The 26,916-nt window shown below is 36.3% G+C and overlaps 1 long non-coding RNA gene across 1 annotated transcript in view; it reads left to right on the top strand.

Annotated features, from left to right (window-relative positions):
- The first annotated feature begins 1,727 nt into the window (after nucleotides 1-1,727).
- The window catches only part of LOC136145097 (uncharacterized), a 36,306-nt gene continuing 11,117 nt past the window's right edge, over nucleotides 1,728-26,916 (top strand). Inside the window, exons 1-2 of the long non-coding RNA XR_010658686.1 lie at nucleotides 1,728-1,834; nucleotides 9,535-9,640. This is a non-coding gene — a long non-coding RNA (uncharacterized lncRNA). The remainder of the gene's footprint in view (nucleotides 1,835-9,534; nucleotides 9,641-26,916) is intronic.

Genomic DNA, 26,916 nt, shown 5'->3' with positions numbered 1-26,916 from the left:
TGTAGTGAGGTTTTACGGGGATGGGAAAAATGCATAATGTTATGAAAGACAGACACATGTTCAAAATGTTGCCATTTGTTTTACATGAATTAGAAAATGATGACACGGCTCTGTTTTGAAATCATCAGTCTTCATGAATTATTTTATAAATAATATAGTTGAAATAAAACCTCAAACTTATTTTTTTACCACATTTCCCCCTGTGATCTTTAAATCCAGGCATATATTTAGGAAAGTTAAATCCTTAAGTTTTAAAGTTATGTATACTTCATGCACCAAAAAGAAATTCGAAGGCTTTTTTTCCCCTCTTTTTTGGCTTCCTAAATCTTTTGAGTAGTTTATGTTTCTTTGTTATAGAGAGGGCTGTAAGTCCTTTTTTTTTTCCTGGTAGAAACTGGGAATTGTGCTTTGCTAAATGTAAACAATATCAAAAACTAAAGTATCTTCTGGATTTGGATTGGATCCCTAAGTCAATGCGATTCAGTAGCTTCTTATATTGGCAAACTATGCTCCCATCTACCAAAGATGAAAAATGGGTCAACAAGTAGCTTAAGGATTTTTGCCAGATATTTACATATGAATCAAAGGTGATGTCTCCTTAAATTGTACTTAATATAGGAAACAGTCTGTTTGATTTCAAACTTAAGTGGTATTTGATGTAGTCATTGCCTGTTCATGATTAAAATCTTACAGAAAGCCCACCAATGATGAGCAATCTAACATTTGCAGTCTCAGTTGTCAACTGTGCCAATTTCATGAAAATCATATTATCATAGTTGGATCCAGGCTAACCACAGAGAGCTCTTTCTCTATCCATAATTACATAATTAGATTATTTTTATCTTAAAGCTTACTTTAAGTAACATTTTCTCTATGGTATATTATTAAAGAATCATGCCTTCTTGAAGTCTCTTTGTAAGCCAAGAAACCCACATGTTACACATTATAGGGGGAAAAAAATAGCTTTCATGTGATTTCTGCCCAGCTTTGAATCAAGGTTCAGGAACTATATTACAGTCTGCCAGTGACATTTTGGGAATGAAGAGAATACAGTTGCAGAGCAAACTTTACTAAAATAATTGATGAGACAAGATATTGGATGTTAAAAAAATGCTATTACTCTTAGTGCCAAACCTATCTTTCTCAAGAGTTAGACTTGGACATTTGAGATAAGATTTTAAAACTATGTTCTCTATATAGAAAGTGCATCTGCTATCGTAGGCTGAGGGGAGGAGGCAGTCTTGATCTGCAATAAGTCTATTTTGTTTTAATGTTTGGTTATTAATATATACAATATCGTTCATCCTCATTCTCAGTTTTATATAAGCCAAAGAGAGTGTAAATTCATCAATACTACACAAACCAGGCATACAGAGTTTGGTAACTGACTGTGAATTCTGGTAAATTGCTTATATTTCTCTAGAAATCTTGGTTTGCAGATCTCATGCTTGATACGCTAGAAATGTGTGACAAAGATATTGCTCAAGATAAGGACACAAAGCCTAGGGAAATAGAAATATGTGAGATGATAACCCCACTCAACCAAATAGACAATGTTAGTTAAGTAGTGAATGTTTTTATTTCATTTATTTTATTTTCTATAGATTTATAAATGAAAAAAAGATGAGCTTAAGAAAGAAGGCTGCTCTGAATCAAATATGGAAGACTGTCCATTTCAAGTCTTAGCTGAATCTGAGTCTGAAATTGCTTATCAACTTTTTTTTTTAATTACAGAATGCTGCCTTATGCAGATGTGCAGTGAATCCTTGAACAGGAGAGTTATTTGTCCTCCCAGTCTTCCCTGTATCAAAACCCATTGACAACACAACTAAAAGTAAGTTATTAAACTTGTCCTTAATTCTGCCTATAGTGATACAGCTCTTTGAGATTTCTCACAAAGCTTTTCTCCAGGTTGGGATTCTACTCTGAGGAATTATAAACTGGAGTAAATTTCAGTTTCCTATATCTAAAGTTTAAGATCACTGTCGCATCTTTGTTGTATCCTGTGATGCACTGCATCACTGATACATCATTGGATATCTTCCCAACTGTATTAGAAACTCATGGTTTCCTTCTACCTTTAGTAAATTTTCTTTCACTGGCTTTGTTATTTTTCCATGATGCTGAAATTTGAGCATGGATATTTGAGTACACTATAAAGCATCCAGGGCAAATTGGGTTTGGTTATGTCACAACCCACTCCAATGTTTTTGCCTGCAGAATTCTATGGACACAGGAGCCTGCCAGGCTACAGTCCATGGGAACGCAAAGAGTGGGACATGACTGAGCAACTAACACTTTCATTTTTCAACCCAAGAAGGTCTGTGGGTTCATGATGCAAATTCGCCTATCTCCATTCTAACAATATAGACCTATGTATCGATCATTAAAAAATAGTTCTCATCACTGAACTAAAATTATTAAAGACAATATGTATCCACTTTTAGATAGTTTACTACGCATTAGGGGGAAGTGTTGATTTAATGACACTTCTCCTCAGTTGTCTTGTATATTGTTGTTGTTGTCATTTAATCTCTCAGTTGTGTCCAACTCTTAGCGACCCAATGGACGTTAGCCCACCAGGCTCCTCTCTACATGAGATTTCCCAGACAAGAATACTGGAGTGGGTTGCCATTTCCTTCTCCATGGAACCTTCCTGACCCAGGGATCAAATCTCCATCGCCTGCATTGGCAGGTGGATTCTTTACCACTGAGCCACGAGGAAGCCCTGTTTTGTATATGATAACTGAAAAGGGAGAAAGACAGGACACTGAAAGATGAACTCCCCAGGTTGGTAGGTGCCCAGTATGCTACTGCTGATCGGTGGAGCTATATCTCCAAAAAGAATGAAGGGATGCAGCCAAAGCAAAAACAACACCCAGTTGTGGATGGGACTGGTGATGAAAGAAAGGTCTGAGGCTGTAAGAGCAATATTGTATAGGAACCTGGAATGTTAGGTCCATGAATCAAGGCAAGTTGGAAGTGGTGAAACAGGAGATGGCAAGAGTGAACATCAATACTTCAGGAATCAGTGAGCTAAAATGGACTGGAATGGGTGAATTTAACTCAGGTGACCATTAAATCTACTCCTGTGGGCCAGAATCCCTTAGAAGAGTGATAATCTCTAAGAGCAGAGGCACATGATGTGGTTGTACCAACATTACAGCTTAATGATTGGAAGGACAGCACAGGGATGGGGATCCCAAGTGGAGCCAGGTAATCAGGGTAAAGGAAGCAGAGATAAAAGCTCTGGAAGGCTGAAGTGGAATGAACAGTGAATGTGGGGCAGAATATGAGAGTGGAGGGGGCTGCATAATGAGAAAGTTCTGGAAAATTGCAGAAGGGTCACCTTGAGTCTTTGGTTAAGTACTGATCTACACAAACATTAGGGGAAACTCTGAAATTAGAGAAAGAACCTGGGAAAGGCCAGGAGTGACAAGTTTTTTGAGTTCACATAAGATGGAAGTAATTTCTGTTCTTGAAGTCAAAGTGGAAAGACCTCATGATACATCAGGTCTTAGCAGTGAAAGCAAGTGAAAGTAAGTTAGCCTTAAAATTCTCTGTGTGTGCCTGCTTCATCGCTTCAGTCGTGTCCAACTCTTTGCAACCCTATGGACTGTAGCCTACCAGTCCATGGGATTCTGCAGACAAGAATACTGGAGTGGGTTGCCATGCCCTCCTCCAGGGGATGATCTTCCCAACCCAGGGATCAATCTTAGGTCTCCCCCATTGCAAGCAGTTCTTTACTGCCTGAGCTACCAGGGAAGCCTTTTTAACCTTTTTTAACATGTTTAAAAAGTTAAAAAGAAAGTTTTGAAAAATTAATATGACCCACATGTAACCTAACTGTCTGCCTGGTGAAAATACAGTGCTCTTTAAAGGTATATATAAAAAAAAAAAAGTCCTTTATTGTACAATATGAAATACACAGTGTCCAGCATCTAGTCAAAAATTACTAGGCAATCAAAGGAACAGAAAAATACAGATTTTAATCAGGAGAAATATAATTTGATAGAAATAAATGCAGAAATAGCACATAAAGGAATTAACAAATGAAGAGTTTGGAAAGCTGGGACAACTTCCAGTTTATGGTCTACAGTATAGAAATCTTAGAAATTTCACTTCATTTTCAGAAAAAGAAAAAGATGAACAAAGTAAAAATCAGCAATCATTTTTAGATATATGATATACATCAGAGAATTGAAGGTCACAGGGCAAACTACTGCCCCAACTGGAGACAGATTCATATACTGCAAGTCAAAGTGTTTTCTTCACTAGGAGCAAAAGTCTAAGAGCAGAAGTCTGTTAGAAATACTTAAACAGCAACTGCTGAATTGTTGGAAGTTCTGTTTGGATAAGCTTGAATGTTAAGAGACTCCAGGCAGGCCAGTCATACAAGTTGTCTCATGCTTATGAGAGTTTTACCCCCAATAGTCCCACTAGCTTTTGAGGATGAACATTAGAGAGAGATGTCCTCATGATTCCCACAGTGTGAGAAGAATGCAGCATTCTGAAATATTCCAAAAGCATCCTATTATCCTTAACAAAGAATACCCTCTAAAGTTACTATTTTACCAAAATCTGACTGACTTGTATTTTAATAAAGCCTATCTGACTTAGGAGAAGGGAAATATCAAACTCCAGCCCCATTTTACCTTTGATGTGGGGAAAGGGAAATAACCAACTTCAGAAACACCTCTTCATTTCTGTGTCACCCAAGGTGAGAAAACTAGAAAAATAGCAAATTAAATCCAAAGTAAGAACAAACGAATAATAAAAAATTAGGGTAGAAATCAGTGAAATTTAAAACAGAAATCAATAAAGGTGGCAAAACCAAAAGCTAGCTCTTGGAAAGTATCAACGAAGTTGATGAACCTCTAGTCAAATTAACTAAGAAAAATAGTGACCAGTGGTTGCCAGGGATTAGGGTGCTGGGAGTGAGGGATGAGCAGGTGGCACAAAGGCCTGGGAAGCTATCTGTATGTTACACTGTAATGGTGGAGACCTGACATTATGCACTTGTCAAAACCCATAGAAATATACACACAAAGAATGAAGGCTACTGAATGAAGGCTACTGTAATCTGTACACTTTAGCTAATGATAATGTGTATGTATAGGCTTATCAATTGCAAAAAATTTGCCACACTACTCTGAGATACTAAACATGGGGAAAACTGTCTAGTTTAGGGGAAATTGAGTATACATTGGAATTTTTGTACTTTCTGCTCACTTTTTTCTAGAAACTTACTGACTCTATATAGTGTGCTAATTTAAAAGGTAGCTGAGATAAACATTAGAACTTCTCTATAAAGGATATAAAAGAAAACCTGAACATGATGAGATCTTAGACACAATAATCATAATGAAGTTGTAAACAAAATTCAGATAGATTTTCTAGAGATTAAAAGTACAACATATACTTAAAAAAATACACTGAATGTTATTATAAGTATATAAGTCACAGGCAACCTCATTACATTTAAAGGCATGCTAATGAAAAGTATGTTAAAAAGTCATAGAAAAAGATGAAAATAAATTTCACTATTAGAGGGATATTATCAAGTATTATAACACATTAGTAACTGGAGTCCTAGAAGAAGAAAAAATAATGAGGCAGGAAAGAAATGTGATGAAATAGTCATGAAAAGTTTATAAATTTGATGACTGACAGACACATAAATTCAATAATTTAAATAATAACAAAAGCACAATGGTGGTAATGAAACCAACACTAAGGTTTATAATAAAATCACTGAAAACCAGAGACACTAAGAAAATCTTAAAAGAAGGTAGAGAAAAAAGACACATGACAAAGAGAAAAATATACATCAAAATGAAAGCAGACTTCAGAAACTATAAAACCAGAAGACAGTGGCATAAGATCTTTAAGATGCTAAATGAAAAATATTTCTTGACCTAGAATTATTGCATGTATCACAATATTCTTCAAACTTACAGGCAAAAATATGTTTCAGACCAAAAAAAAACTTGTGAGAATTAAGAAGATTCATACTAAAAGTAATACTTAAGGAAAATATTCAAACAGAAGTTAATTGGTACCAAACGTATATTTGAATCTGCAAAAAGAGTGAGAGTGCTGGAAATGGTAAATATTTGAATGCTGTTCAGTTGCTAAGTCATGTCTGACTCTGCAACCCCATGGTCTGCAGCCTGGCAGGCTCCTCTGTCGATGGAGATTCTCCAGGCAAGAATACTGGAGAGGGTTACCATTTCCTTCTCCAAAATATTTAAATAAACATTCAAATATTTAAAGAAGATATATGTTCTCACTTTAAAAAATTTCTGTAGCAGATCATTTCCTTGTCATTATTAACAAATATACTTGACATTTATTATTAAGAAGTAATAATGCATGGTTTCGTTTATAGAATTAGCAGAAATAAAACATATGACAACAATACAACCAAAGAGGAAAAGTGAATATGGAGTTACACTCTTATAAGATTTTTATACTGTATTTGAAGTGATAATAACATAATCTTAATTTAGACTGTGATAAGTTAAAGATGAATATGGTAAACTCTAAAGCGATTACTAATAAGAAAAAGGAACAAGGTGAGCTAACTAAGAGTAAAGATACAATAGAATCATATAATTAATCTCATAACATCATTAATATAAAAATGCAGAAATATTTGATAAGAGAAAGATGAGATGGAACAAATAGAAAATAGCTTTAACTTCAGTCTTATTGATAGCCACACTGAATATATTGTGTCATCCAATGCCAAAGTCACATTTAGGTATTAGGGACATATATGTTTAGGCCAAATTGAAATGTGGTATGAGTATAAAACATGCATTGGCTATCAAAAACTTAGTATGAGTTAATCTAATGTAAAATAGTCAGTAATATATTTTTACATTGATTGTTTAAATGAGAATATTTTTGGATATATTTGAATAAATAAAGCAAAGTATTGAAAGAGTATTTTAACCCTTTTTGGTGTGTCTACTAAATTTTTTAAAAATTACATAAATGTGACTAATATTTGTGGCTCACATTTTATTTTCATTGGATAGCACTGGCCCAAATACCCCAATTAAAAGTCAATATTGTCAGATTGGATGAAAACCAAAACCTATATATACATGTTGTCTACAGGAAACCCACTTTAACTATTAAAATATAAATGCTAAAGAATGGAAAAAGTTATAATATGAAAACACTACTTAGATGAAAGCTGGAGTGCTCATATTGTATCAAACCAAGTTGACCTCAGAACAAGGAAAAATGCCAGGACCAAGAGAGACGTTATATATTAATAAAGAGGCCAATTTATCAAGAAGCTATAATAATTCTAAATTCAGTAAGAGAAGTTTGAAATATGTGAATAAAAAATAACAGCAGACTGACATCTTAAGAAATGCTAAATCAAGCTAAAATGATTCATTCAGGCTGAAGAAATGATACCAAATTCAAATTGGATCCTCAGAAAGAAATGGTAAAAATAAGGGTAAATGGAAAACTGTATTTCTCTTTATATACTTTTACAGTAAAAAATGGAGTTCATTGAATTTATCATCTGTTTAGGCTCATTTATATATGTAGTTGTACTGTGTCTACAATTTACATGAAGTGGTCCAATTTTAACTCTATGTTGGTTAGGAAAAAACTAAATATGTGCACTGTAATCCATCAAGTTAAGAAAAAAAGAAAGGGAAAAAACTATAGTTATTAAGATAGTAGGTAAAATAAAATTTTTTACGTATTCAAAAATCAGAAACAAATGAGAAAAGGGGGAACAGAGTAACAAAAAAAGGGGGATAAATGAAAAAACTGCATGGCAGATCTAAATTGAATCATATCAATAATTATATTAAACACTAAGAAACTAAACACCCAAATTAAAAACTGTCCAAATGGATAAAAGACCCAACAATAAGTCATATAACAGATACAGTTTAAGTAATAATACATAGAAAAGTGCTGCAATTTTAAGATAAGCACAGCCCTGTTAATAAGAGATTTACTTAGTAAATGGCTAATGAGGAGAAATATATTTAGCATGCCAAGAGTAAGAAAAGAAGGCTGTAGTGGCAGTGTTAATAATAGATAAAACTGACCTTAACACAAATTGTATTCCTAAAAATAGAGATTTCACAATGATAACTCATTTCATTAGGAAGACAAAATTATCATAACTATGTGCTTAAGAATAAAGTTTAAAAATATGAAGCAAAAATGAACAGGATTAAAGAAACAGATAATTGGAAAAATAAAGATTTTGATAGAGACTTTCTCCTCTTTAAGAAATTGATAGAGAAACTAGACTTTAAGCAATCAAAATCAATTCACCTTCAAAGAAGATAAAGTATCAAATAATTCAATATATATACATGGAGATATGTATATAAAAGCGAAAATAAAAATTTAATCCTTAAAAAGTTTTGGCTCTCTACATTTTATGCTTCATATCAGAAGATAAAACAATGTCTTTTATATAAAACAATGAGAACTAGGTTTACTTTCTTTTATTCTGATGTCTTTGTAAAAAGTTATTTTCTATTTTGATTAACCTTGAAAACAAACATTCAGCTATTAGGGCAAACAATGGCAAATATATGACATTTTATTAAGCCCTGTTCTAAACTAAGTCAACACCACCTTTGCTTCACCTTCTTACTTAGAAGTTAATGGCAAAAAAGTCAACGGCTAAAACTGACAGTAGTTTTTGAAAATTTGATTTCTTTTTCTCTTAGCCATGTGAGTGATATGCATGTGCCCCCTCCCTCACCTGATAGCTCAGTTGGCAAAGAATCTGCCTGCAATGCAGGAGACCTGGGTTCAATCCCTGGGTTGGGAAGATAAGATCCCCTGGGGAAGGGAAAGGCTACCCACTCCAGCAGTCCATGGTGGGCCACAGAGAATCGAACAGGGCTGAGCGACTTTCACTTTCTCCCTTACAACAATTTCCCCCTCCTTTTACAACTGGCACTTTTGGTTGGTGATATGTGTAGAGTTTTCCTGTTGCTGGTCCCAAATCTGGCATTATTTCTGACAGTCATTTTCTTTGGATAAAATCCAAATATTTTAGAAGATTGAAGTAAATTAATTGTGTTATCTATTTCAATAAAAGAGCCACCACAGCCAAGCCAACATAAACAGGCTATAACAGTGATGGCCAATTTAAAGGTTCATTAACAAATACCAGTAGTAGCACTATAATTTCCAACCTTTTATCACTCAAATAGGCATTGAAGACACCAGAGAAGAAACTATGTCACACCACAGACTGTCGATCAGTTTTTTACTTATCATTATAAACTTCCAAAATGTAAGTTAAGTTCTAGCTGTCTTGCTAATTTTCAGATTTAATTGTGCCCCCAAAATGATGACAGTGTTTTAGTTGTTCTTTTTTGTGCTTCCTTTCCCATTTGTCTCCTCTGGCAAACACTTACTTTCTGATCATTTACCCTCCTTAACGAATCTCCTTGTTTAATTGTTTAAAATGATCTATATAGTTTTAAGTGAGTTTGGAGCCTCAATGTTTACTTCACTTGTTCACAGTGTGATGGCAGAAAGATGTAGAGGAAACAAAAATGACAGTGGTACCCTAGAATTGAGGTATGGTTTCTGCTCTCTCTTCTGGGCAGAAAAGAAGTCACAGTCACAGGTAAGTTGAACTCCACCTTACAAAAACACCTGGTTGTAACTTGTGTACAAGAAAAAGCTAAAAGTCAAAGTGACAAATTGGGAAAAGCTATTCACAAAACTCTGTAGATTAATAATATTTATTATTCATCTGCTATAAATTTGTGAATGTTTTGCCTAGTTTTAATAATAACATTAATCATTTCTCTGCAAAAGACTTTTAACCTTTCAAAATGTATGACAAAACCCACTGAAATGTTGTAAAGTGATTGGCCTCCAACTAATAAAATAATATTAAAAAAAAAAAAAAAAAAAAAAAAAGACTTTTAACCTTTCAAGTGGCAATTTTAAAACTCTTAAGAAATGAAAATTGATTAAAATTTATAAAAAATTATAGAGGAAGAAATCTAAACATAAAGATAGGAATGACTTTTCACTCTTATCTGTGCCTTCATTTGTAATAATAGTACAATAAAAGAGCACACAGTTTTCACTCATCCTCTTAGTAATGAAAATTGAGGAATAGTGTTGGGTACTGTTGAGGGTGGAATGAGACAGGAAAAGTAAGTGCGGATGGTGCTCAGGGCCGATGGGACATTTATGCACTCTCTCCTTTGACATTCAGCTGCAGGGAACTAGACATTGTAAAATTCAGTGAGATAGTCACGTTTATGAACTAATTGTTTGAAGTACAAATAAGTATAATATTTTTGATATGTATTTGGTATGTGCTGTGATAATTTTAAAAGTGAATCAACTCTGATATTCTAGTGTGAGGAAACAATCACATGTTTAGACAAAAACTTAACTACTAAGTTGATTCATAACATAATACCATATAGTAATGGAAAGTCAGATATAATCTAGATAGCCAAAAGCATGGCTTAAAAGAACCTGACAATCTTTATGATGACATGTCATGCAAACAGTGAAAGAGAATATCAGGCAATATTTATTAACACGAGAAAACATCTATATTGTGTTGGTTGTTAAAATCAGAGGCAAAATTGTTTATAATATAAGCACGATCTTGTCAAAAGATATGTATAATGTCATTACATACATATTCATGTAATTATATAAAATTATATAAAAATTTAGTTTTATATATTCATATTTAAGGTCAAAAGGAAATGATGGTCTCTATCATCACTTATATTCGTCCACTCAAACTGTTAAAACACCATAGACTGGGTGGATTAAACAACAGAAATATATTTCTCACAGTTCTGGAGGCTGGAAGTCTGAGCTGAGGGTACTGGAAGGGTAGGTGTCTGGTGAGAAGTCTCTCTGGACTGCAGATGGCTACTTTCTCACTGTGTCTTCACATGGAGGAAAGAGAGAGCTCTTCTTATAAGGACACTAATTCCACCATGAGGGTCTTACCCCATCCCCCATGATCTCATCCTAACCTAATTCCCTGCCTATGTCCATACATTCAGATATCATCACCATGGGATTTAGGACTTTAATGTATAAATTTAGGGGATACACATACAGTGTAACTGAACACTTCACAGATGACTTATAATTTCTTCTTAAACAAAGCAATTAATCATATTCCATAGATTCTAAATAGGTTAATTTTTATATTAAACAGTATTAAAAACAGTTGAAACATTAAAATTCTAAATGGCAGGATGATGAATCTGGTTTCATTGTATGCTTCTGAGCATTTCACAAAGCTTCCCTTGATCACTTCTCTCATATTCAGTAACTTTTTGAGATCAGAATGACAATCATTAGGCATCCTATTTCTTAGTTATGCACATTAGTATTTCAAATAAGAGTCATAATTTAATCAGGGTGCATAGTTGCTACTAGGGCAAAATTGGGAAAGGAATAGTTTTAGATTCCTAATGTTTTACACACTATAGCAGTCCTGCTGTGTTTCCAGTAAAATACCTTGGAACATAGTCCATGACAAAAACAGATCAGGCTTTTCCTTCAAACATTAATTACTCAAGTACGAAAGTGCCAGTGAGGAAATAGTGCCAACTACAGGGATCACATGGGGGCAAGAATGAGCCTGCCGGGAACCCCTTCTTAAAACTTTACAGCCCAGTTCTATTTTTCCTAATGTATGGCAAACAAAACCATGAAGAAAAAGAGTAAGGAAGAAAGAGTAGGAGAGGAAGGAAGCAAAGAAGGAAGAAGATGAGAAAGGAAGACAGGGAAGGGAAGAAGGAAAGACAGCAGGAAGGAGAGAAAAGAGGAAACAAGTGATACGAGGTTTGGCCCGCAATCCAAAAGTTAATCCTGTTAGGGGAAGAACTATATAAGCCAAATTTCACTGGTTGAAATTTTCACTTAATTCGTTACAAAATTGTATGAGAAGATGCTTTGGACTTACTTAGCTTTCTGGTTTGTTTTTGTTGGCTTAATAAACATACTTTGGAAAGAGAATGTACATTTGGAGCCCTAATATACCTCTACCCTCCCCAGGATACTCTACCCACTCCTGCCTCTAAGGAGGCAGAAGCCTTTGGTGCTGAAGCGCTGGCAGCACACTCGGGCCAGACAGTATCCTTAAAGACCACAGCCTGCTGGAAAGCAGAGTTGCTGCAAAAAGCAAGCTCCTAGTAGCTATCTCAAAACACTTTTCTTCTTTTTCTCCCTATTTTGGTCACCCTGGGAAACACTTTAAAAAAAAAATCAACTCTATTGAAATGTAATTTACATAAAATAAATATTACTCTTTTAAGTGTATAGCTTGGTGAATTTTGACAGATGTAATTATCCAGGTAGCTCCTGGAACAAACAAGATGTTATTTCCTTCACTCCAAAACTTTCCCTTATACCCCTTCCCAGTTATCTTTCCTATCTCCAACACCATTCTGTTACTCTGAATTAGATTTGTCTCTTAGGAACTTTCATATAAATAGACTGGACTGTTTTGTGCTTAGCGTTTTGTAGTTAGAAAGTTTTTGAGATTCATTCATACTGTTGGACATATCACTAGTTTATTCCTCTATATTGTAGTAGATATAGTTTTACCGCTCTTTCCTGTATAGTCGATACATTTTCTATTTTTTGTCTAGTCTTACTGCTCAAGGCCTTTAGTCAAATAAGTGATAAGAACATCCTTGCCTTATCTCCAATTTCAGGGGGAAATCATTAATTCTTTCAGCACTAAATGCTTGGCACAGGGTTTTTAGACATGCTCTTTATTAGGCTGAGGAACTTACTTTCTATTTTTAGCTAGATAATTTTAACATATTGAGTGTTTAAGTGTTTTAATTTTTTCTTACATCTGTTGAACTGATCATATAATTTTTCTGTTCAAATAATGAATAAGGTGAACAAAATTGATTTTTATGAGCTATTATTCAACCTTGCAATTCTATTAGAAACTCCAGTTGCTCATTTTACATATTCTCAAGCTCAATTTGTTATTATGTTTTAAGGGAGTTTTGATCTATGTTTATAAAGAATATTAGTCTGCAGTTTGATTGCTTATAAATGTCTTTGTCTTGGTTTAACAGAGTAATACTGGCCCTGTAACATCAGTTAGGAAGTGTTTCTTTCACTTCTATTTTCCAAAACATTTTGTTTGGGATTATTGCTCTACTTCCTTAAAGTTGAGCAGAACTCATCAGAGAAATTATGTAGTCTAGAATTTTATTTGTAGGGAACTTTTAAAGTAAAATTCAAATATTCTTAGTAGTTAAAAACTAGGGTTTTACAAAGAATTTGGCATGTCATCTAGTCTGCCAAATGTACTTGCCTAAAGATTTCATAACATCCCTATTATCAGATTAATGTCTGTAGGTTCTGTAGTTATATTCTTTCTGTTTCATTCCTGATAGCTAAAATCTGTGACTTTTCCATTTTCTTCTTGATAAATCTAGCCAGACATTTTTCAGATTCATTTTTTTCCTTCAAATTACCGATTTATGTTTCTGTTAATTTTCTCTATGATCTGAGCCACCAAGGATGCTCTTATCTTTTAAAATGTTCTTCCTTATACTTAATTTGGGTTTACTTTATGCTTCATTTTTTAGCTTCTTAAGGTAGAACCTTAATCTATTATCTTAAGATAATAGATTCTATATGTTCAATATAAGAATATTAAATCTATACATTTTCCCGTAAGAAATATTTTAGCTGCACCACACAATTTTTATTATATTTTCATTTTCTAAAACTATTTTCCAATTTCCCTTGTGCTTTTCTTTTTCCTTTGACTCATGGGTTATTCTGCAACACTTTGCATCCTGCCAAATGATAGAGTATTCTTCTATATATCCTACTAATGTCCTTTTTCTGGTCCATAATATAAATTAGGTTCTCTCATTTCATTTAGTTGTCATGTCACCATGTCTTCTGACAGTTCCTTAGTCTTATTCAGACATTTGAAAAATGAAAAAAAAAAAAAAAAAGAGTACCAAAATTGGGCAGGTCATTTATTTTTGTAGAATATCTCTCAACTTTAATTCTTCTGGCGTTTTCTCACAATTACATTAAAATTAAATATTTTTTTGGTAAAAAAACACCACAGAATGGATGTTATGACCTGCTCAGCGCATCATATAAGAAACTCCATGTCTTTGATGTATCTTGTGACGAGTAGCATTCAATGTGATCACGTGGCTAAGGCGGCACCTCCACTGTAAGTGTGCCATTTCAGAATGACGCGTATTGTGGGAGATGCTTCACACTGTGCAGACAGCTTCTCAATGTGCCTGTGTCACACTGATTTTAATATTTCTCAAAGGTTCTGCCTTGTGATGATTATTACTGAAAATGAATGATTTTCTATTTTCTTTACTCCTTCTATATTCAGTGATGAAAGTTTTACTGTAAGAAAGAGCTGGCCCTTGTGATTCTTCCCCTTTTTTGTTGACATATTCAATTATTTATATTAGTATGGACTCGTGGATATCTTATCTTCTTCTCGAGGTTATAAATCTAACTATCTTTATTATTTTACAGCTCAAAATTTCCCAGATTTGGCTATGAGAGCTCCTTCGGGTTGGGTTTTGTGTCTTCTTCAAAAATCTCCATCATCATTCTGGGAGCACTTTCTTACTTTCTGGCATCAAAATATCCCCGACTCATCTTACATTTTCCTTGCCCGATCCTGATGCCAAATGTTTCTCCAAGGATCTTGACTCCTCTAATTAGGAACAATATTCTCATTGTTACTTCAGTGGTATTGCTTCTAGGCCCTTTTGCTGGAGGAGGTAGGAAATATATATATATATCAACTCATACACTCATATACATCTATGTTTCTACATTTATCTACTTGTCTGAGTACTAAAAACATACCATATGCTTTTCCCCCTAGTCTAACACTACAGCATTCATTCTGGCCTTCCCTTTTCCCTCATTTGTATCAATAACTATTTTCTGAGAGTAGACGCCCAGGCTTTCATTATCCACCATATATTTACTTTTTGCTCAATCCTAGCACACACACAAAGTAATTTCATATCTACAAACTCATAACCTTGTGAAAAGCACATTTACAAACTGGAGTCTAATATTGTTCACACAGTTCTTTTTTGTCTTTAGCCTTACAGATACAGTCAATTTGTGTGTGTGTTTAAGACTTCTTTGGCTGGTTTTTTCTGCCCCAGTCTAATCAATGTGATTATATTTATCATTTTGTAATAGAGTCAAGTTTGTTACCTTTTGAATTTTATTTTGTATATACCGTATTCTGACAGGTTTTAATCGCTTGAGACTATGGGAAACATTATCACCATTCTAAGAGTCATAGCTCAAAATATACTCAACAAAGTGTCATTTCTTCCTCTTCTGTCATGTTTCATTTCCAGCTGGGCTCTGAGGGTGAACTGTCTCAAAGGTTTCAAAATTACATTTCCTGCGTATTAATATCTTTTGCACAGAAGATCATGCATACATATTTCTTAAATCCTATTTTTTCTTATTGTATACTAAGGAGAGTCTTTTGCACTTTGTTTTTTATTGCTTGCTAGTTTATTATGTTCAATATCAAAATAGTTAAATATTGGTATAAGAGCTCCAATAACATCCTTTTTCCTGAGTTCCCAGAGAAAACCCTTCTCGTTTCTGAATTTGTTTCAGTTGTCTGATTTACTCCTGATTGTGGCTCATGTTGTCTTGCTTCTTGCCATGCTCAGTACTTTTATGTTGGAGTCATGTCTGCACTGTTGTTTTCCTTGAAAGAGTCTGTCCTTTCATCTGGCAGCAGTTTAAGCTACTAGCAGATCTGCTTGATCTCTTTAAGGCCTCTTGTTAAGCTTTGTTATGGTTGGCCTAGAGTAGGCTTCACTCCAGATAGAGTTTAGCTCTAGTAGTAATGCATGACCCAGTGGATTATCACCAGGGACCCTCAGTGGCCTGATCAAATGTCTTTCTACTTTCTCTGATCTCTGGGATTGTTCAGCTTACAAGTTACGGACTATCCTTTGTTCAGCCTCACGAACTTGAACTCTATACATAGACTGATTAGTTCTCAGCAAAAATGCAAGAGTACCCCGAGCACGTTTCTGAAGCTTTTTCCCCTTGTACTTCTTTGTCTGCAACTTTGCTGTGCAATCTCAGCATGCTCCTCCATGGTTTCTGTATCCTCAACTCAGCAAGACCTGGAGGATTTGCTTGGACTCCCTCTTCCAGTGCCCATGATTCAATAACGCAGCCAAGCAGAACATGGGTCCTCATGTGCTAATCTTGTTTCCTTTCTCTCAAGGTTCCCTGTTTCTTCTGTCCATTGTACAATGACTGAAAACAATCGATGCCTATATCTTGTTCAGCTAAGTTTTTACCTCACTAAAGCAACTTTGGTTTCTGTTTTTACATCAGGCTTGAAGGCTGAAGTTTGCCCTTTCTGAGTCAGTGATAATCAGATTATAAGCAGCACCCACTAGCCAGCATGCCACCTTTGTGCATCGTGGGATTAGTTGTCCATTCTTTAAGATGCTTAGTCACCATTCACTAATTGTGACAATAAATAGTATGCCAGTCTCTGAGGACTGTGATATGAACAGTGCTTCTGTGGCCGTGAGATGTATAACCTAAACCTGCACAAGTAATGAATTTTGACTCTGAAAGGATTCTAGAAAGAGAGAAGAATTACTGATACCACATCCTGAGAATGTATTATGGAATTCTACTTGCAGAATAAAATGGGCACTGTGATCTTATGTTTTTGTTAGAGGCTATGATGACTTGAAAGAATTCTTAAAACAGATTAGAAATATTTTGACTACTAAAAGAAATAGGTATATAGGTCAAGAAATAAGACAAGCTAATAAATATAAACTTTGAGAGGAACGTTGTGAAAAACCAGTCAAATGGTTGGATGCTGGAAACTAAACTGCAGGGTGTGATGCAATGAAGACATTAGGGATTCCCAGGATGTATATAATTATACACACACACACAAACACACACACACACATTATAGGTGTATATATGTGTGTGTGTGTGTGTGTGTGTGTGTATACACCTGTATACACACAAAGATTATGTATATTATGTGTGTGCCTACAGAATCACACATAATAGTTAGTCCTTGAGTCATTTTTATTTATGAGAAATCAGTTTAAGTAAGCAACAGAAAGACTGCCTTAACTGGGAACAAAAGGCAAAAATTAGATCTGAAACTGTGGACAACCTGTCTCTCTTGATGCTCACTTGTTGACAAGTGAACTATGGGATTGAGACCTTTTTTAAAACCACTAGCAGATTAAATAATTCTCTGTCCTTAGCATCTTCTTGATTTACTGCCTAGGCATTTATATTATGGAAGTTCTCTAACTTCATCCACTAGTTTATTGACCCATCTAATAGCCATTATGATATATAGTGCCATGACAAATAAGACAAATAAAATGTGACCTTTGTCTTTGAGCATTTTATAATATTGCAGGAGGGATAGACAAAAGAAAAGTCATTTCAATGGAAGTGATAGCTTTCCAAAATGAACCGCATATGGAAGATGAAATTTTAAGGCGTATTAGTTGTGTAGAAGCATCCTCCCAAATCATTATAATCTACAGACCTCTCTCACTGCATATATGTCTCCATGCGACTACATGTATATATTTATATGTTCATTTAGAGCACAGTGTTTGTGAATCCTTGTAAATAATTAACATAAGGTGTATTAAAGTTTTTGCTTCAAATCATATATTCTCTAGCATCAAAGGTAGATATTTATTGCTCTGACAAATATAATTTCAGTAATTAATGTGTTTCATGTAACACTGTCATATCCATCAGGCTGTATTTGGTGAGAATAATGCAGTTGCAATTGCATGAGAGCTTATATCATCTACTGCTATCTTTTGGGCTTCCCTGGTGGTTCAGAAAGTAAAGAATCTACCTGCAGTGTGGGAGATCCAGATTGGATCTCTGGGTCAGAAAGATCCCAAAGAAAGGAATGGCTACCCACTTGCTAGTAGTAAAGAAACTGCCTGCCAATGCAGATGTTTAAGAGACACAGGTTCGATCCGTGTGTCAGGTAGATCCCCTGAAGAAGGGAATGGCAATCCACTCCAGTATTCTTGCCTAGAGAATCCCATGGACAGAGGAGCCTGGTGGGCTACAGTATGGGGGATCACAAAGAGTCAGACATGACTGAAGCAGCTTACCAAGCATGCATACTACTGGTTTTTGCAATGGAACTCAGTGAGCTTGCTACATTTCCAGTGAAATTTAGCAGACAGGTTGCTAAGCTGAATGAGGAGCATTAACATCTAGTGCATTTGTATGGAAATACAAAAAACCTCGAATAGCCAAAGTAATCTTGAGAAAGAAGAATGGAACTGGAGGAATCAACCTGCCTGACTTCAGACTCTACTACAAAGCCACAGTCATCAAGACAGTATGGTACTGGCACAAAGACAGAAATATAGATCAATGGAACAGAATAGAAAGCCCAGAGATAAATCCACGATCCTATGGACACCTTATCTTTGACAAAGAAGGCAAGGATATACAATGGAAAAAAGACAACCTCTTTAACAAGTGGTGCTGGGAAAACTGGTCAACCACTTGTAAAAGAATGAAACTAGAACACTTTCTAACACCATACACAAAAATAAACTCAAAATGGATTAAAGATCTAAATATAAGACCAGAAACTATAAAACTCCTAGAGGAGAACATAGGCAAAACCCTCTCCGACATAAATCTCAGCAAGATCCTCTATGACCCACCTCCCCGAATATTGGAAATAAAAGCAAAACTAAACAAATGGCACCTAATGAAACTTAAAACCTTCTGCACTACAAAGGAAACTATAAGTAAGGTGAAAAGACAGCCCTCAGATTGGGAGAAAATAATAGCAAATGAAGAAACAGATAAAGGATTAATCTCAAAAATATACAAGCAACTCCTGAAGCTCAATTCCAGAAAAATAAATGACCCAATCATAAAATGGGCCAAAGAACTAAACAGACATTTTTCCAAAGAAGACATACAGATGGCTAACAAACACATGAAAAGATGCTCAACATCACTCATTATTAGAGAAATGCAAATCAAAACCACAATGAGGTACCATTACACACCAGTCAGGATGGCTGCTATCCAAAAGTCTACAAGCAATAAATGCTGGAGAGGGTGTGGAGAAAAGGGAACCCTCGTACACTGTAGGTGGGAATGCAAACTAGTACAGCCACTATGGAGAACAGTGTGGAGATTTCTTAAAAAACTGGAAATAGAACTGTCATATGACCCAGCAATCCCACTTCTGGGCTTACACACTGAAGAAACCAGATCTGAAAGAGACACGTGCACCCCAATGTTCATCGCAGCGCTGTTTATAATAGCCAGGACATGGAAGCAACCAAGATGCCCATCAGCAGATGAATGGATAAGGAAGCTGTGGTACATATACACCATGGAATATTACTCAGCCATTAAAAAGAATTCATTTGAATCAGTTCTAATGAGATGGATGAAACTGGAGCCCATTATACAGAGTGAAGTAAGCCAGGAAGATAAAGAACATTACAGTATACTAACACATATATACGGAATTTAGAAAGATGGTAACGATGGCCCTATATGCAAAACAGAAAAAGAGACACAGAAGTACAGAACAGACTTTTGAACTCTGTGGGAGAAGGTGAGGGTGGGATGTTTCGAAAGAACAGCATGTATATTATCTATGGTGAAACAGATCACCAGCCAGGTGGGATGCATGAGTCAAGTGCTCGGGCCTGGTGCACTGGGAGGACCCAGAGGAGTCGGGTGGAGAGGGAGGTGGGAGGGGGTATCGGGATGGGGAATACGTGTAACTCTATGGCTGATTCGTGTCAACGTATGACAAAACTCACTGAAATGTTGTGAAGTAATTAGCCTCCAACTAATAAAAAAAATAGATTAAAAAAAAAAGATCCAGTGCAATACCTGATCCTAAGGATTTCCAAATGGATCACACCCATGGTCCCAGTGAGCAGCCAAACTGATGTCCTACTAGAAAAGATGAGACAGTACTTAACACTGAGAAATAGAAAGATAGATCTTGTGGCATATAATCAGTGGGGAAATCTTAGAGCTGTGTTAAAATATAATTTACTAAAAGGATAGTTTGCCCATTGTATTAGCTCTATTGTTGCTGGAACAAATTACTACAATCTTAGTGTCTTAAAACAACCACTGTATTACCTTACAGTTCTAAAGTTCAGACATCTGAAATAGTCTTGTGTGGTTAAAACCAAAGTCTCTACAGGCCTTTCTGAAGACTCTAGGGAAGTGTTTAGTTCCTTGCCTTTTCCAGTTTTCAGAGGCTTCCTCGGCTCAAGGTCTCTTTCTAATTTCAAAGTCAGCAATCTCATCATTCTGACCTTGGCTTTGGTTGTCATATTTTCTTCTCCTCCTGTTCTCTTCCCCTTATGCCTGTTTCACTTATAAGGACCTTTGGAATTACACCAGAGGCCACCTGGATAATCTTCCCATCTCAGTGACATCTGCAAAGTTTCTCCTGCCATGAAGGTATCATAGTCTCAGGGCCAGGACTTAGTCCATATACTTCTTTAGGGGGCCATGATTATGCCTACCACACCCAGACTGTCATTTTTTTTTTTTTAATTTCACCATGTTATTAATTTTGGTAGGTTATATTAGTTAGCTGATAATATTAAAAAAGTAATTCTGAGTTGCTGACTTAAATTAGGCATAGGAAACAATTTGATATTCAAGGTAAATTTAACTAACTGTAGAAAATCTCTTTGAGATGATACAATAGCTTTTCGTGTTGAATCTGTTACTAGAAATGCCTGGAAGCAAGGAGGCCTTGCATATTTAAAATATTTGATTTATATTTCTGTAAAAGAAGATGTCCAGTGTCTGCAAACCAGCTTGCTCTCTCTGTACTCCTGGTGCTTGTCTATCCGTTGGTTATTGCTGAGCATGGATACCACAGAGTACTTGGTCAAAACCTCCTTGTTGCTCTATTAGAGAACTTAATTGATTCTGCGTTATACTGGTGGCTGAGCAGAGAATCAAGTTTTCTGAGGACACATATTTTGGCTCTGAGAGTAGATTTTGGGGAAAAACAAGCAAACAAAAAGCCTAAGCTACATCCTATCTACTAAATACCTCCCAGGCATCAGAAAATGTACTTGTCAGTAGCCATTATACCTAACTGCAAGGGGGAATACTTAAGGCAAATAGTCTAGGGACCTGGTTTTTGTTGCGAATATTTTTTGCAAAATTCCTATTTACCCTGGACCCTCCCTTACCTCTTACAAGCAGTCCCTCAGAGCTGAGAGGCTGTCTTCTGGGTTTACATCCTCAGAAATTCCTTCAAATAAAACATAATTCTAAAACAAACAAACAAAGAAACAAAACAGCCTGTGTGTTTTTCCTTTGCTGAAGCATTCCTGCCAGGGCAGTGTCCTCTTCTGACTTTGAACAGAAACCGAGTCCCTTGAATCTCTGTTACCAGGGGTCTTATTTCTCTTCCTCTGCATCCCTCAGCACTGACTTGGAAGTTAGAGAAGGAAATGTGTGTTGTGTGCTGTGCAGAGATCCTCACATCGTTGGATGGGATGAGACTTAGTGGTAGTGGGTGTTAGCTATATTGGGCACATGTTACTGACAACTGACTCTTATTTCCTGTTAATTATTATCTTATGGTGTCGTCTCATTAAGTAGCAGGATGATCGGATTTTGAATAAAGGAGATAACCATGCTTTAATTTTCGTTTTCGGGGGGGAATCCTAAAATTTGATTATATTATTATAAAATTTTATTATATTAAATAATTTACATGGATACATTTATTTAAATCTTCACCAGTTATTGAAAATCTGCTTACTCCAGGAGTCCCTGTGCTTATTAATATGTGATTAATATATGATTCAACCATTTAATAAATACTGCTTATTTATATTTTTATAGGGTCTAGAAGAGGCATCTTGTGAATGAAGAGAATAAAAATACATTTTGAAAATGATAAATACCCTAGATAATTTTTAAATTTTGTCTTCTGCTTCATATCAGCAGAGATAATAAAGTAGTTTGGTAGCAGTGAGTTAAGTGGTTATATATTTACTCCTTGGAAGGAAAGTTATAACCAACCTAGACAGCATATTAAAAAGCAGAGACATTACTTTGTCAACAAAGGTCCGTCTAGTCAAGGCTATGGTTTTCCCAGTAGTCATATATGGATGTGAGAGTTGGACTACAAAGAAAGCTGAGTACAGAAGAATTGATGTTTTTGAACTATGGTGTTGGAGAAGACTCTTGAGAGTCCCTTGGACTGCAAGGAGATCCAACCAGTCCATCCTGAAGGAGATCAGTTCTGGGTGTTCATTGCAAGGACTGATGTTGAAGCTGAAACTCCAATACTTTGGCCACCTGATGCGAAGAACTGACTCATTGGAAAAGACCCTGGTCCTGGGAAAGATTGAGGGCAGGAGGAGAAGGGGACGACAGAGGATGAGATGGTTGGATGGCATCACTGACTCAATGGACATGAGTTTGGGTAATCTCCGGGAGATGGTGATGGACAGGGCGGCCTGGTGTGCTGTGGTTCATGGGGTCACACAGAGTCAGACACAACTGAGAGACTGAAATGAAAGATAACTTCATGTAAAAAATTGGAAATTTCTGAAAATTAATTATCTTGTTAACTTTATTGTTGGTTTCAAAGGTAGCTTTAAAGATGTTAAGAATATAATGAAATGTTCAAGTGTCCTGTCTGTATGATGTGCACCCATCAGATGTTGAATTTGATGAGCATCTCCCAAGAAATATCTCCAATGAGTGGAGCCCAGATTATAATCCCTGGAACCTCTGATTATGTTTACATGCATGGAAACGGGATTTTGCAGATTCAGTTAGGTCAAGGACATTTAGATGAGGAGATTATCATAGATTATCCAGGGAGAGTCAGTATACTCACAAGTGTCCTTACAAATGGAAGGAATCAGAAGAGAGTCAGAGGGAAGGATGACTGTGGAGGAAAGCTTGAAGTGATGTGGTGTAGTCAGTCAATCAGTTCAGTCGCTCAGTCGTGTCCGACTCTGCGACCGCATGAATCGCAGCACACCGAGCCTCCCTGTCCATCATCAACTCCTGGAGTTTACACAAACTCATGTCCATCGAGTCGATGACTCCATCCAGCCATTTCATCTTCTGTCGTCCCCTTCTCCCCCTGCCCCCAATCCCTCCCAGCATCAGGGTCTTTGCCAGTGAGTCAACTCTTCGCATGAGGTGGCCAAAGTATTGGACTTTCAGCTTCAGCATCAATCCTTCCAATGAGCACCCAGGACTGCTCTCCTTTAGGATGGACTGGTTGGATTTCCTTGCAGTCCAAGGGACTCTCAAGAGTCTTCTCCAACACCACAGCTCAAAAGCAGCAATTCTTCTGCTCTCAGCTTTCTTATAGTCCAACTCTCACCTCCATACATGACTACTGGAAAAAACATAGCCTTGACTAGACGGACCTTTGTTGGCAAAGTAATATCTCTGCTTTTTAATATGCTGTCTAGGTTGGTCATAACTTTCCTTCCAAGGAGTAAGTGTCTTTCAATTTCATGGCTGCAATCACCATCTGCAGTGAATTTGGAGCCCCCCAAAATAAAGTCTGTCACTGTTTCCACTGTTTCCCCATCTATTTCCCACGAAGTGCTGCGACCAGATGCCATGATCTCAGTTTTCTGAATGTTGAGCTTTAAGCCAACTTTTTCACTCTCCTCTTTCACTTTCATCAAGAGGCTCTTTAGTTCTTCACTTTCTGCCATAAGGGTGGTGTTATCTGCATATCTGACGTTATTGGTATTTCTCCCGGCAACGTTGATTCCAGCTTGTGCTTCTTCCAGCCCAGCGTTTCTCATGATGTACTCTGCATATAAGTTAAATAAGCAGGGTGACAATATACAGCCTTGAGATACTCCTTTTCCTATTTGGAACCAGTCTGTTGTTCCATGTCCAGTTCTAACTGTTGCTTCCTGACATGCATATAGGTTTCTCAAGAGGCAGGTCAGGTGGTCTGGTATTTCCATCTCTTTCAGAATTTTCCACAGTTTATTGTGATCCACACAGTCAAAGGCTTTGGCATAGTCAATAAAGCAGAAATAGATGTTTTTCTGGAACTCTCTTGCTTTTTCAGTGATCCAGCAGATGTTGGCAATTTGATCTCTGGTTCCTCTGCCTTTTCTAAAATCAGCTTGAACATCTGGAAGTTCACGGTTCATGTACTGCTGAAGCCTGGCTTGGAGAATTTTGAGCATAATGATGTGGTTTAAGAAGGGCTCAATTTTCTTTTGCTCATTTAAAGATGTAGAAAGGGGCCATGTGCCAAGGAATGTGGGCAGTCTCTAAAATCTGGAAAAGGCAAGGGAATGGATTACCCTCTATAGAGTCCAGAAAAAAAATGTAGTCTTTTGGACACTTCTGTTTAATCTCATAAGGGACTTTTGACTCCTGACCTTAAGAATTATAAGATATTAATTTTGCATTAGGCCACTAAGTTTGTAGGGATTTGTTATAGCAGCAATAGAAAACTATGCACATGAACCAGAGAATATTAGAATTATTACTATTGGTTTACATGCTACAAGCAGGTAAAATCATCTGTAGTTTAAAGTGAATTACAGAACTTTCAGATTGTTCCAAGAGAGAAAAAATGAAGAACTCTAAAAATTATTAGCTTTAATTAAAAAAAAAAAGATATTCATGCAAGCCAAGTTTTGAAGCCAACTTAAATTTAGAAAGTTATGATTTTTTAAAAAATATTGAATAGTTGATTTATTATGTTATGTTAATTTCTCTTCTATATAGGAAAGTGGCTCAATTATCCAATATATTCTTTTTCATATTTTTTCCATTATAGCTTATTACAGGGTATTGGATATAGTTCCATGTGCTATATAGTAGGACACTGTTTATCCATCCTATATATACTAGCTTGCACCCACTAATTCCAATTAACTCTCAGTCTTTGGGAGTTTGACCCTCCCTTGGCCAACAGTTTGTTCTCTATATCTGTGTGTCTTTTCCGTTTTGTAGGTAAGTTCATTTGTGTCGTAGTTCAGATTCCACATCTAAGTGTTGTCATATGTATTTGTCTTTCTCTTTCTGACTTATTTTACTTAGTGTGATGATCTCTGGGCTCATCCATGTTGCTACAAATGGCATTATTTCATTTTGGATGGCTAAGTAAATACTCCATTGTATGTATTTGCCATACTTTCTTTATCCATTCATCTGTTGATAGACATTTAGGTTCTTTCCATGATTTGGCTATTGTAAACAGTGCCGCTATGGACATAGGGGAACATGGATCTTTTCAAATTACTGTTTTGTCTGGGTAAATGCCCAGAAGTGGGATTGCTGGATCATATGGTAATTTTATTTTTACTACTATTTTTATTTTTACTACTTTCTACAGTGTCTGCACCAATGTACATTCCCATCAACAGTATAGGAGGGCTCCCTTTTCTCCACTCTTTCTCGAGGGGTCTTCCTTGGTGGCTCAGATGGTAAAGAATCTGCCTGCAATGCGCGAGACCAGGGTTCAATCCCTGGGTCAGAAAGATCTCCTTGAGAAGGAAATGGCAACCCACTCCAGTATTTTGCCTTGAGAATTCCATGGACAGAGGAGCCTGGGGAGTTACAGTCCATGGGGTCACAAAGAGTTGGACAGGACTGAAGAACTCCTTATTGCCCAATTCAGACTTAAATTGAAGAAAGTAGGGAAAACCACTAGACCATTCAGGTAGGACCTAAATCAAATCCCTTACAATTATACAGTGGAAGTGAGAAATATATTTAAGGGGCTAGATCTGATAGACAGAGTGCCTGATGAACTATGGACAGAGGTTCATGACATTATACAGGAGACAGAGATCAAGACCATCACCAAGAAAAAGAAATGCAAAAAAGCAAAATGGGTGTCTGAGGAAGCCTTGCAAATAGCTGTGAAAAGAAGAGAAGTGAAAAGCGAAGGAGAAAAGGAAAGATATCCCCATGTGAATGCAGAGTTCCAAGAAAAGCAAGGAGAGATAAGAAAGCGTTCTTCAGTGATCAGTGCAAAGAAATAGAGGAAAACAAGAGAATGGGAAAGACTAGAGATCTCTTCAAGAAAATTAGAGATACCAAGGGAAATTTTCATGCAAAGATGGGTACAGTAAAGGACAGAAATGGTATATGTCTAACAGAAGCAGAAGATATTAAGAAGAGGTTGCAAGAATACACAGAAAAACTATACGAAAAAGATCTTCATGATGGAGATAATCATGATGGTGTGATCACTCACCTAGAGCCAGACATCCTGGAATGAGAAGTCAAGTGGGCCTTAGGAAGCATCTCTAAGAAAAAAGCTAGTGGATGTGATGGAATTCCAGTTGAGCTATTTCAAATCCTGAAAGATGATGCTGTGAAAGTGCTGCACTCGATATGCCAGCAGATTTGGAAAACTCAGCAGTGGCCACAGGACTGGAAATGTCAGTTTTCATTCCAATCCCTAAAAAAGGCAATCCCAAAGAATGCTCAGACTACCACACAATTGCACTCATCTCAAATGCTAGTAAAGTAATGTTTAAAATTCTCCAAGCCAGGCTTCAGCAATACATGAACTGTGAACTTCCAGATATTCAAGCTGGTTTTAGAAAAGGCAGAGGAACCAGAGATCAAATTGCCAATATCCACTGGCAAGAGAGTTCCAGAAAAACACCTATTTCTGATTTATTGACTATGCCAAACATTTGACTGTGTAGATCACAATAAACTGGAAAATTCTGAAGGAGTTGGGCATACCAGACCACCTGACCTGCCTCTTGAGAAACCTGTATGCAGGTCAAGAAGCAACAGCTAGAACTGGACATGGAACAACAGACTGGTTCC

Source organism: Muntiacus reevesi, chromosome 12 (genome assembly GCF_963930625.1).
Source record: "Muntiacus reevesi chromosome 12, mMunRee1.1, whole genome shotgun sequence".
Classification (NCBI taxonomy): Eukaryota; Metazoa; Chordata; class Mammalia; order Artiodactyla; family Cervidae; genus Muntiacus; species Muntiacus reevesi.
This window is presented reverse-complemented; position numbering and strand designations above follow the sequence as displayed.